Raw genomic sequence first — 13134 nt, forward strand, 5'->3', positions numbered from 1 at the left:
CTTAGGGAGTAAAAAAATAACAATATAAATAATGGAGAGTATGTTGAAAAACCTTTATTCAGTTAACAGAGGGTGTCAAAGTACGATAATAATAACCAAGACTAGAAGTAAGCAAAGAAAAATTGTACCAGGGAATCAGAAAATTATGTTCTGTTGCCTTGGACAGAAAGTCTATGTCTGCAGTAATCAACTTGATCAGAGAGTCTTGGGAGGATACTGTTCACCCGTGTAGCTGTCAGTTTACAGACTACTGATGGACTGGACATCCAGTGCTCTAGAGGAAATGGTGTATGTCTTCTTAATTAAGAAATGTGAATCTAATGACCATCTTGGAGTTTTGCTGCTGTGTCAATTGTTAATAGTACATCATAATGTTCTTTCCATCATGGTTCAAGGGCAGAGTTCTCTGATGTCTCTCCCTGAAGACCAGCTTTTCAGGCTTCAGATCATGCAGGGTGACTGTTGTATAACGGAGCTTGAATCTGCAAGCTTAAGGAACATGCATCTTCCTTAAGTGCTTATAGGCACAATTACTCGGGTAAACGATGCTTGCTGATCATAGTGGTCACCTGCTATGTTTAGTTTTATTTGTTCAGAGGGAGGATGCCCCTGATGGATGACAGTTGGTTTTTGGCCAAGTACCAGAGACATGAGATTGTACAAGCACAGCACAGAAATTCTCATGTTGCCTGCTGGATGTGAAACTATGCCTCCTCCAGGCTGAGCATCTGCTTCCTTTGGGGTTTCTTAATCCGGAAGAAATCTATTAGTCCCTAGGTCATATGGTCATGTGCAAAAATTAAATTTCCACTTACATACATGTTTTGTTAGGGTGGTCAATAAAATGCTTTGAGTCATAATAATGTGTTATGGTGAGATAAAATTATCTGGAATTAAAGAAATGGAGCTCCCGACACCGCAGGGCTCGCCCCCGCCCGCCAGCGGCGGTGGGGCCCCAGCTTCCCAGTCCCCCTTGCTTCCCACGCTCTCCAGCAGGGGCCCAGCCCAGGCCTCCTCTCTCCCTCCCTTCTCCCTAATTCCCCTTCCGGACGCTGCCCTCAAGTTGAAGCCTCAGCCGCCACAACAGACCTCGAGCCCCAGCAGCCGCCCCCACGCAACAGGCCGTGGCCACTGGCCTCCCAAGAGCACCAGCCTCCCCAACGGCGGCCTCCTGGGGGCCCCTGGCCTCCACCTTGGCTGCCCCAGGGCCTCCTGTGGCCGCTTCCCCCTGCCTGGGGCCTGCAGCCGCTGCTGGGAGCGGGCTCCGCCGGAGCCGAGGGCATCTCGGTGCCGCAGCCACCGCCACCACAGCAGAAACATCAGGAGAGGCCAGGGCAGCGGCCATCGGCAGCGCCAGGGGACAAAGCACAGGAAAGGCACCCCACAGTCACCGGTGTTTGAGGGTGACAGCAATTCCAGAATGCTGCATTTCCTTACAACTGTTGTGGGCTCCACTTGTGATGTAAAGGTGAAGAATGGTACCACCTGTGAAGGTATCTTCAAGATGCTGAGCTCAAAGTTCGAACTGGCAGTAGACACTGTGCACCAGAAAGCATCGGATCCAGCAGGTGGCCCTTGTCAGGAAGACATTGTGGACACCATGGTGTTTGAGTCAAGTGATGTCGTGCTTGTCCACTTCCAATTGAAATGTTGACTTCAATTATGCTACTAAAGTTCACTACAAGTTCACTGATTCAGCCATTGCCATGAACTCGAAAGTGAGTGGGGAGCACAAAGAGAAGATGCTCCAGCGCTGGGAGGGGGGGGTGACAGCAACCGTGATGACTATGACCTGGAGTCTGACATGTCCAATTGATGGGACCCCAATGAAATGTTCCAGTTCAATGAAGAGAACTACAGTGTAAAGATCGTCTATGAGAGCAGTCTCTCTTCTTGTCCCTTAGAGAAGGACAACTCAGAAGAATTTCATCAGCGAGAGCTGTGTGCAGCCCAGTTGACTTGATAGACTGAATTGAGCCCCCAGTACTGCCTGTGGATTGCCATGGAGAACGATGAAGGGTGCACCGAGAAGGAGAACAGTACAGTTCAACAACGGGGTTCAGGGCGAGAGAGCCCCAACTTGGCATCTAGAGAGGGAAAGTATATCCCTCTACCCCATCGAGTTCAGGAATGTCCCAGGGGAGGAGTTTGATGGAGTAGTTCTCGTGCTGGCCAGCCTGGCCTTAGCTCTTTGCCACCTCTTGGTCTTCACCATCTTGACAATAGCAGCCCTAGTACAGGTTCTGAGACACACAGTATCAATGAAGGCCCTTCCCGCATGTCCCCTAAGGCACAGTGGCCTCTGAGAGGTACCAAGACTCTGTCTTCCCCCAGCAACAGGCCTTCTGGAGAAGCTTCTGTTCCACCTGCTCTTGCAGTGGGCTGGCTGTACCCCCTGCGCTCTTCCAAGTCAGCTGCCCCTGCCCCAGTTTCAGTTTCCTGTCCTGAGCCTCCCATCTGCTCAGCAGTACCAACCTCTTCAGCTTCCATCCCCATGATGTCATCAGTTGGGGATCCTGGAGTAGGCTCCATTTCCCCAGCTTCTCCAAAGATCTCACTGGCCCCCAGAAATGTAAAAGAACTCCTGGCCAAGTAACCTGAGAGAATGCTGCCGTTCCAGGTGCTATCCTGGATAGCTGGGAAAGTCCCTGGCCTTCAGAACAAACAGAAACAATTTCAACTGGAAGAACTGAGAAAGTTTGGGGCCCAGTTTAAGTTTCAGCCCAGTAGCTCCCCTGAGACCAGCCTGGATCCTTTCCCTCCCCAGATCCTAAAGAAGGAGGCCAAAGGGAAGGAGAAGGAGGTCTTTTGGCTTCAGACCCCATGGGGGTTGTTTCTTCCTTTTAGAATCCGTATCGCTTAAGGAGGACGAACTACCCCTGCCACCAGCAGGAGGAACCGAGGAGCGGGATCAGCCCCCACAGCTTTGCCCAAGCCAAAGAGATCACAAGGATGAGGGCCCTGTTGCTGAACAAGTGAAGAAGTCAACACTGAACCCTAAGGCCAAGGAGTTCAATCCCACTAAGCCCCTGCTGTCTGTTAATAAATCAACCAGTACTCCAACTTCTCCTGGGCCCCGGACTCATTCAACTCCCTCCATCCCGGTGCTGACAGCAGGTCAGAGTGGGCTATGAAGCCCCCAGTACATTTCCTACATACCTCAGATACACATGGGACCAGCTGTTCAGGCACCTCAGGACACAAATCCTGTGTCCAACTCAATGCCTGGACAGCAGGGCAAGTACCAGGGAGCAAAAGGCTCCCTGCCCTCCCAGCACTCCGACAAACACCAGCCAGCTTCAGCCCCTCCAATGATGCAGGCCATCGCCACTGCTTCTGGCCCACCTCTGGTGGCTGCCACACCTTATTCTTCCTACATCCCCTACAACCCACAGCAGTTCCCAGGCCAGCCCACCATGATGCAGCCCATGGCCCCCTACCCTCACAGCCAGTGTTTGCCCCCATACTTCAAAGCAACCCATGCATGCTGACGTCAGGGAGCCATCCCCAGGCCATTGTGTCACCCTTCACCCTTCAGTACACTTCTGCAGAGCAGCCCACCCCCCAAACACTTTATGCCACTGTTCACCAGTCCTATCTGCACCATGCCATGTAGCTCCATGCCCACCAGCCGCAACCAGCCACCATGCCTATTGGGAGCCAACTGCAGTCCCAGCATGTGGACCCTGGTCCCATCCAGCACCAGGTGGGACAGGCCCCACACCTGGGCAGTGTACAGCCATAGCAGAACCTGTACCACCCAGGGGTCCTGACAGGTACACCGCCTTCTCTGCCACTGGGACCTTCTGCCCAGTCCCATCAGAGCAGCTTCCCCCAGCCAGCCGCTCTGTATTGCATCCATGCCCACCAGCAGCTGCCCCACGGTGTCACCAATATGGCCCATGTTACCCACGCCCATGTCCAAACTGGAATAACAGCAGCCCAGCCTCCTCACCCTGGGGCTCCCCACCTGCCCCAGATGATGCCACTGCACCCACCCCAGAGCCATGGGGGCTCCCCTCAATGTGCAATGCCCCAGAGTGGGGTGCCTGCATTCTCAGCTTCCATACCCTCACCCTACCCCTACATCGGACACCCCCAAGGTGAGCAGCCTGGACAAGCGCCTGGATTTCCGGGAGGAGCTGATGACAGGATTCATGAGTTCTCATTAGATGGAGGAATTCGGCTGATGCACTGCAGGTAGGGCAGGATGCATGGGCTCTGGGTGGGGAGTGAGAGGTCTTGGAGGCAGGGCTGTTGCACAGGGCGCCTGCCGACCTGCACCTGTCTGTGATGTAGGGTGAGCAGAAGCCACAGTCGCTGCCACCAGGAGCTCGCTCCTGGCTCTGTTCTTTGCTTCCCTCTGTCCTCCCTCAGTTGTGATCCAGCAGCCCCGCTCCCCACTGCCTCCTCAGCTCTCAGCAAATCCAACTGTCTCCTGACTTAGCCAAGGTAAGGTCAGCGCAGCAGACAGTGCCAGGCTGGGATGTGGCGGCTGAGCTGGGCACATGAGGAAGAGCTCTGGCTCACTGGGAAACGGCGATTGATCTGTGCTTCTGACAGCCCCATGAGACACCTTGAGGAGGCCGGTCCTATCAACACTCCCCCAACAACCCGCACTGGACGGCATTGGATAAAGGGACAGCTGCTTGGGTTCTAATGTGCCTGCTGTCTTCTCTTTCCCCTCCAACAAGTTCAATCTCATCCCTCCCGGCAGCTCCCCTTCCACCCCCCAGGGAACTGAAGATTGTCCTGGCTGTGACCTGAGACCTCCATGAGTGGAGGGAAGAGTGATCTATGTCTCTTCCCCCAGCAGCTCGGAGCAGTCCCAGCCCCCAGCCCCTTAGCCCCCTTTCCCCCACTGCGGAGGGGTGGGGAGCTGTGGAATTCCTGCCAAGCACCTTGAATGGGAAGGGCCTCAAAGTGGGCAGGGCCAGGGTCCAGCAGGGGTGGGGGTTTTCTGCTCTGCCCCTGCCCATCCCCACCCCCTCTTGCTCTCCCATCCTCTCATCTATCCCCCTGCTGGAGATGGAAGATCTTTTATTTTCTATTATTTATAACCTCAGACTTGGGCCCCTTGTTCTTTCTTCCCCATTAACTTGAGTGATCTGTGTGAGAGACACAGGTGCCCCACCAGGATGGTTGGACAAGGACTTTTACTTTTTATTACATAAAAATATTTTTTAAAATTAAAAAAAATATAAAATTTTAAACTAATATGAGATGCCCTCATGGGCTGTGGAGGGAAATGGGCATCTGGGAAGGGTCAAAGCAGAACCTGGTGTACAACACATTCATGGTCTCATGTGTGACATCCCCACAGATGCTCAACAGTAATCCTATGAGAGATTTTAAGTGATGATAAAAATGCTGCATTACCAGGTGAATTCAGACGCCAGGAAAATATTGGTGTCACCTCATTTGCACTCATAGCTGGCAAGGATTACATAAATGATTATCTACTTGAATACATTTCCTCCTTTTACTTTCAAGTCTCCAAGAAAATCCTTTGGTTGACTCGGTACATTATTTATCAGTAATTAAAGTTTAATATTTACAGTGTCTCCCCAAACTTGTGTTCCTTTAAAAATGTGACATAATTGTGGTTCTGCACTGTTCCATTTTCTAAGGGGTAGCTAATAAGTTTATAGTTCCTTCAGTTTAACAGGAAACAAATTAGAAAGTGGGCCATACTTCTTGAATTTTTTCCTAGAATTGGTTCTTATAATGAATTTTGAATTGTCCTTTTCCTGGCAGAATTCACTTGGGTTTCCAAGGTATTTTCAAACCCAGCTTATGGGACTTCAGCATGAGGGTCCCTATAAAGCCATCAAGTATGAGGGGAATGCTCAACTAATGACTAATGTACATTCATGGGAGAGCTCTTTTCCTACTGGGGAGGAAAGCAGTTATCTCTTGGCCTTGGTTTTAGTCATCTTCATTGCTATAACAACCCAAATTGTTTCTACTCAATAACAATTTCCAAAGGCAAGACAGAAAATGTGTTGCCAAGAAGACTGCTGACACGCAGAGGAAGGAGTGGTTTACAGCATCTGAGACCACGCAGCTACGGTTTCTCATGCCTCTAGCTCTCTGCCCACAGGGACTCGCAAAAGCCTCTCCATGAGACTGCAGTGACGCAAAGATACTGGTAGATCCCTCATGGTCCTCAGGTCATACTTCATGCCAATTCATCTCAATCCAGGAGATTTGATATGTATCTTGAATAACTTCCTTGGTGGCAAACCCAGAAGGAGCAAACAGAGAGCTCAGTTTTACAATTGTACTTCATATGTGGGAGATCATTTAATCACAGCCATAATGTAGTTGAGAATGTGGAAACAATATGGTGGTGGAAAGTGGACTTAGCTAAGAACCTGAAGAGATGTATACTTGGTGTCACTGTACCCTGAAAAATCACGGTGGTCTTCCATATTCATCAAACCTCTTTTAAACAGAGTTCAAAGATATAAGTACTGATGTCTTCTCCTTTTTAAAAAATAATTGCACTTTAAATATCACTGAATTAACTTATCTTTTATTATTTCCATAATAAGGAAACCTAAAATTCTTAACAGCAATTGAAAACAGCGATGTTCTACCCACTAGCAAAGTCAAATTACACTGCAAAGAGGAAAATTTGCCCAGGGTCTGCTCACCAGGTGAGAAATGTGAGAAAGAGGTAAAGAGAAGGTCTCTCAGGGGTGAAGAAGTTCAGGTGGAATGTTTACCTGAGGTGACCACAAGTAGCAAATCTAAAAATCACAACCTTGAAGAGAAACTAAAGATCATAGTCAGATAAGTTGTTCCAAGTTTTCAGACTAATGACAAAGGCAAAGCAAAAGAGGGAGACATTCACTGAGAGCAAGGATATCTACAGCGTACAATGCTGAGCTGAAACTGTGCGCAAGGAACAGCGATTGAGGAGCACACCCACATGTGTCTGGTTGTATTATACAGGCCAGGAGGGTGGCTGGCAGCACTGTGCACTGTCAGACAGGAATGAACAGTGAGCTGCTCTAACATTTAGCTTAAGTCATAGAGGAGTTCTTTCTTTTTATCATTTTTAGTAAATTTCTCTGTGAAAGAAATATCAATATACGGTAGGCAATAGGGTTCTGATTTGCTCAAAGGCATATCAAACACCAAAGTCAATTAAAATTTCAGAACTCTATAATGAACCTATTCAGAGTAGAAAAAGTTTCCTTCAGTAATTGATACATTTTGCCGAGCCAGGTGTACCCCTCTTTATGTTATTTCAGGAGTAACATGAGTGTTTACCTCAATAAACTCATTCAGTGCATTCATAGTAAATTTAAGGAACACTTTGTAATTGTAAAAAATTTTCTCTGACTGAGTTCAGTTTTACATTACACCAATATGTAGCATTACTATATATATTCAATAGAAATGTTTCTACCAAAATCCAAAATTTATTAGACTTTCATTAACTTCAAAGCCACTCATGGTATACCCTCCTTCCTGGAAGCTTTGGGTGTTAGAGGATCACTGTGCTGTAAGAGGGACACTGAAATGCCTTCTGTACTGGTTCTGTACCAGCTCACAAATACAGTCTGGCTAAAAATTCTGTAATTACTAACTCTATGTGTCAACAAGTATGCCACAGGCATTAGAATGAATCCTCTTTAAGGACCACTTTTTATGCTTATTAAACCTGGCAAAGTGCTAAACAAACAAAAAAATACAGACACATGACTAGAATTTGAAAAAATAATTCAGTGAATAAACAAATGAATGACGAGTATGCATTCAAAAAATACTTATGGGTTGCCTGATTGGTATACTCTAACTGTACCTTAGAAGTTGGGATTATGTTTGACATATATGTAAAACTTGTGACGAATCTCTTCTAACACAAGGACTGAGGTCACTGTTTGAGTGTTTCAACTCAATCAACAAACCACTGTAGGAAGCCTAATGTTCTTCAGTTAAATGCACCCTCAAGATACTGGTACAGGCTGAGGTGTGCTCAATATGAAAAACTGCATATATTTAATCTGAACATTATATAACAAAGCTATAAATTCTGAAAAGTCCCAGTTATCATTTAAAGTACTAGCACTCATTTACTCACGCATGGCCAATGTAGCACAGGTGGACAAGGGCAGCTTATCCTCCTCTCCCGGAGGCATGATTGCACCCTCTGTAGAGGCTGTCTGCTCACCAGGAGTGACTTCATCTTTTACCCTGAAAGAAACAGGGCTCCTAGAAGTACCCCTGTGTCTTGACTTCATAACCACCACCACTGCCTTTTTCATGCTATGACCATCATGTCGCTTCCCTCCCCAGCTCCTCTCCAGGCAGCCAGTGTGCTTCCCAATCAAGCCTTGAGGACCAAAACTGACCAGTACTACTTCCATGATTCCCCAACGATCCTTCCCTCCATATCCAGAGTTGCAGGTTTTGTGTCACATCTAGAAAAAAGAAAGAAGGGATTGCAATAGTTATAAAGAGGGTCTTTTTTTTTAAATTAATTAATTAATTAATTTTATTTTTGGCTGTGTTGGGTCTTCGTTCCTCTGCGAGGGCTTTCTCTAGTTGCGGCGAGCGGGGACCACTCTTCATCACGGTGCACGGGCCTCTCACTATCGCGGCCTCTCTTGTTGCGGAGCACAGGCTCCAGATGCGCAGGCTCAGTAGTTGTGGCTCACGGGCCTAGTTGCTCCACGGCATGTGGGATCTTCCCAGACCAGGGCTCGAACCCGTGTCCCCTGCATTGGCAGGCAGATTCTCAACCACTGCACCACCAGGGAAGCCCTAAAGAGGGTCTTTTTAAAAAATTAAAGGGAAACAAAATGTGACATAGATTCTGGTTGGCTCATTAACAGCAACTTGGAAGTGGTCCTATCCACAAGCAGAGCTGTGATGGCCTCTCTTTCAAACCTGAGATGCTAGGTCTACAAGCCTTTTATTTTATAGTTTTTATCACACTTTTAGCCCTTTAGCTTATCTTCAGCTTTGTGTTCTATATTGAATATTTTTTACCTGGAAAACTTTAATTTGTCATATAATACCCAAGTCAAACATCATTTACTCATTCTTAAGTAAAGTTAGTTGATCCATCCCTAGTGCTTCCTCAGCTCTTAATATGTACTTCCATAACATGTGTTAACATGTGCCTCCATGACATGTGTTAGCATGTACTTCCATAACATGTATTAATAAGCTCATGCACATGTGTTAACATGCACCTCCATGCTGTGTGTCAGCGTGTGTCTCCGTAACATATGCTAACATGTACTTCCATAACTGTGTTAGCCTCTACCCCATAATGCACTTTAATGTGTGCCTCTGTAATATATGTTAACATGTACCTCCATAACACATGCTACCACGTACCTCTATAGTGTGTTAACACATACTTCCATAACGTGTTAACATGTACCTCCATAATACGCTAATGTGTACTCCTATGGTGTGTTAGCATGAGCCTCCATAACATGCATTAATAAGTACCTTTGTAATGTGTGTTAATATGTATACTTATATGTCTTAGTCCTTTTGGGCTGCTGTAACAAAAATCCCATAGACTGGGCAGTTTATAAACACCAGAAACTTATTTCTCACAGTCTGGTTGCTGGGAAGTCCAAGATCAAGGTGCCAGAAGATTTGGTGTCTGGCAAGGGCTCACTTCCTGGGTTATAGGTGTTCGTCTTTTTGGCTGTATCCTCACATGCTGGAAAGGGTGAGGAAGCTCTTTGGGGTTTCTTTTATAAGGGCGCTCATCTCATTAATGAGGGTTCCACCATCATGACCCAAGCACCTCCCAAAGGGTTGGGTTTCAACATATGAATTGGGAGGGGGACACATACATTCAATCTATAGTTCTGCATGACATGTGTTAGCATGTACCACTAGAAAGTGTTAATATACATCTCAATAATATATATTAATATGTATTCTTGCATCTAGATAGGTGTACATGATTTAGTTCCTATAGACTGGCTGGTGGTTTCACTCTAACTGTACTTTATATCACTACGAGTAAAGCTCCTATTTACCTTAAGTCATCAAGTCATACTACCTTAACTAATGCATGTCTCATCCATGCATTAGTTGAGTAGCTAATATGTTTACAAACAAGACATGTAAGCCTTCATAAAGTTTACACTGTGGAGGACAGAAGTCTAATATATAAGTAGACAAACAAACAAACTAGTGGTGATAAGTCCTACAAAGGAAGCATACAAACTATGACATAGCAATTACTGTGGAACCTAACTTAGATGGGGCAGTCAGGGGAGGCTTGAGGGGGAACATTTGGGCAGAGATCTGAAGGTCCAGAACGAGCTAGTTATTTCCTTCCTTCCTTTGTTTAAACTGCCCTGTATCAGCTACCACTGGCACAGTGTCTGGAACATAGTGGGTGTTCATAGATAAATCAAAGAAAACTTAGAACATTGACCTCATGTAAAAAATATCTTTGTGTAGTAAATGAACGAGTGTATAAATGATTTGTAAAATCTGTATTTGGTGAAAGCTCCCTTCAACTTAAAATAATTACATGTAAATTGATCTAAATTAAACTTAGGTTAACATGCTATACTTTATTTTAGTCAAATTTGTATTTAATTACGTAATTAACATGTTCTGATCATTTCACAACACTTTTACAGAATGCTGATTACAGTTCATAAATGAGCATTGTACTATGAATATTTAATATTTTGCTCATTACAAAGGGAGTTCCACATTTTCTAAAATAATTTACAGTTACAAATTTCTTTCAATCATTTTTCTCTCATGGATTACTGCTATGTTTGGATACTATATCTTTACAGTCTTTAACATTCACATCACTTAAAATCTCTCACATATAAAAAGCTAGTCATTTCTCAATTTTAAACCACTTATTCCTGAAGAGATGCCCCTGCAACTGGTAAATTCCATTTCCTTTTGGATCTCAAAAGATAAGTAAGAAGAGCAATACCTATGTTCTTCTGACAGGTCAAATATGACCTGAAAATTGAATTCTTAATTAATATGTGCTGTTTAGAGAATTACCATTATATAAATGATCATTAGCATTATACCTGTGTTCAGAATTCATGATAAAAAATATCAAATTTTAGTCTTGTCTTGAAAAGTTTATCTAGCAAGAAGAAGCAGAGGACATAAATAAATACAGAAAACAAACATACTTCTTACTCAAGTTTGAAATGAAGAATAGTATCCTCTCCTTGTATTGATCCTTTTTATCATTATGTAGTGCCCTTCTTTATCTTTCTTTATGGTCTTTGTTTTAAAGTCTATTTCATCTGATATGAGTATTGCGACCCCCACTTTCTTGTCTTGAAATGAAGAATAAAATGAGCTGCTTGTTTCTCCAACTCTTTGAAGGGTTAGCCTTCCCACAAGAATTTAATTTTTTTCAATATGGACCACACAGATTAATCCTGGTCAAAAAAATTAACCAACAATAGTATCAATTGTCAGGTCTGAGGGTAAGTTTCTTAGTGATAACACTGGTCTTCTGCAGAAGCCACAGAGTGGCTGGTAGGAGCAGAGAGGAGTCAACATTACAACTTGACCTTAAATATTTCTAACACTGTCCACCCAAGTGGACAAAACATAGTGATCAAATGTGTAAAAGCCAAGAGACCTGGAAGTAAAATGTTTTGGCTTTTGTATGGCCAAAGTAATAGACAGACTAAGAAAAAAAATAGAAAGAGCAAAATCCAATTTAGTCAGTATACTATAAGGACTCACATATACTCTGCCTTTCTTCTAATCATTTTTTTTTACACATTTATGTTTGAGCATAGAATATGAGGATATTTGCTGGAGGAAGATTTATTGTTTTTTAGCCAAAAGGTCTGGAAACAGAAATGTGGAAGGAATTTGGAAGGAATTGGTAGGAATTTGGGAGTAAGTGAAAGCTAGAAGAAATAGCCAAGGAAAATATCAGACAGAAGTTCTGTGTGTACCATTATTTTTTAAAAGCAATTTGCATACTTGAACCATAAATTCTGTTGAAAGCAACTGCATCAACAGTTATTAAAATCATTCTGGACCTTGAGTAAAAAGTACATTTTCTTGAAAACCAAAACCTCAATTTGATTACTGTTTGTAATACTGTCAGTTATAGTGAGGTAAGAGAACACTTTATTCTGCATATCTTTTGTTTAATGAAGATATTTATCATCATATCAGGTTTTTCTTTTATTTCTTTGGATCTAGAGAAAGTTTTGGATATTCAAATGGTGGTGACTTTGAAAACTTTTTTCTTATAATAAGAATATTAAATCTTTGGGGCTTATTATGAAATTTTCTCCTACGAATGCAATATAGCATGTGTAGCAAATGGAATGTCACATTTGAGAAGGTTTTGAAATTTCTTGCTGTCAGAGAGCTGGTTTAGAAGTTAGGTTTTGTAATAAAAATGATAAGACAAAGCTTAAAAAAGTCTTAACTGCCCATTAAATTTTTAATGAAATGCAAGTATAGTGTGCTCATTGTTTGTATAAAGATGATTCCTTTAGAGAATTGGGTATGCTTCATGAATATTTGGCTTTTCTCCATTATTCATCTTCCTACCTAACTGGAATCATGCTCACATAGTAATTTTTTTGTTACTTATCAAATTTGTCTTCTTGGTAAATTCTTTTTGTTAAGAATCTCTGTTCTTAGAGAAACATGTAAGAGCATTGGTAAGACACAATATTTCACCTTTCATTTTAATTCAGCCAGCAGCTTGAAATTTCTCCCAAAACAATTGAAATGCAGTCTTCCCAGCCCTCCTCAGGTTAGAGATGCTCAGTGCCAGTGTTTCAATAGCTCTCGGTCAGGCCTGGCAAATAGCTTGACTGTCTTTCCTGATCTTCCTTACAGTTGGGTGGGCTGTGTGACTGCACTGTAGCCCACGGAACAAGAACAGAAGTGATTTGTGCCTCTTTCACACCTGGCCTATGAAACCTCCCAAGTGTGATCCTCCACGTTTTTTCCCCTCTGCAGAGACTTTGGAGACCAAATGAAGATCATGGAGCACAAAATTGAAGGAGACTGAATCGTAACACCAACTTTGAACTTCACGAATGGAGAAATAATCTTGTAGTGGATTGATGGATAAGATTTGAGGGTTTGCCTGTTACTGCAGTTAGTAGTACCTTAACT

At 44.0% G+C, this 13134-nt stretch overlaps 1 pseudogene; it reads left to right on the forward strand.

The window, feature by feature from the left end:
* The first annotated feature begins 901 nt into the window (after positions 1 to 901).
* Positions 902 to 4236, forward strand: LOC133091833 (ataxin-2-like protein; annotated as a pseudogene).
* Positions 4237 to 13134: the final 8898 nt, after the last annotated feature.

This window comes from Eubalaena glacialis, chromosome 5 (genome assembly GCF_028564815.1).
Source record: "Eubalaena glacialis isolate mEubGla1 chromosome 5, mEubGla1.1.hap2.+ XY, whole genome shotgun sequence".
In the NCBI taxonomy this organism is placed as follows: domain Eukaryota; kingdom Metazoa; phylum Chordata; class Mammalia; order Artiodactyla; family Balaenidae; genus Eubalaena; species Eubalaena glacialis.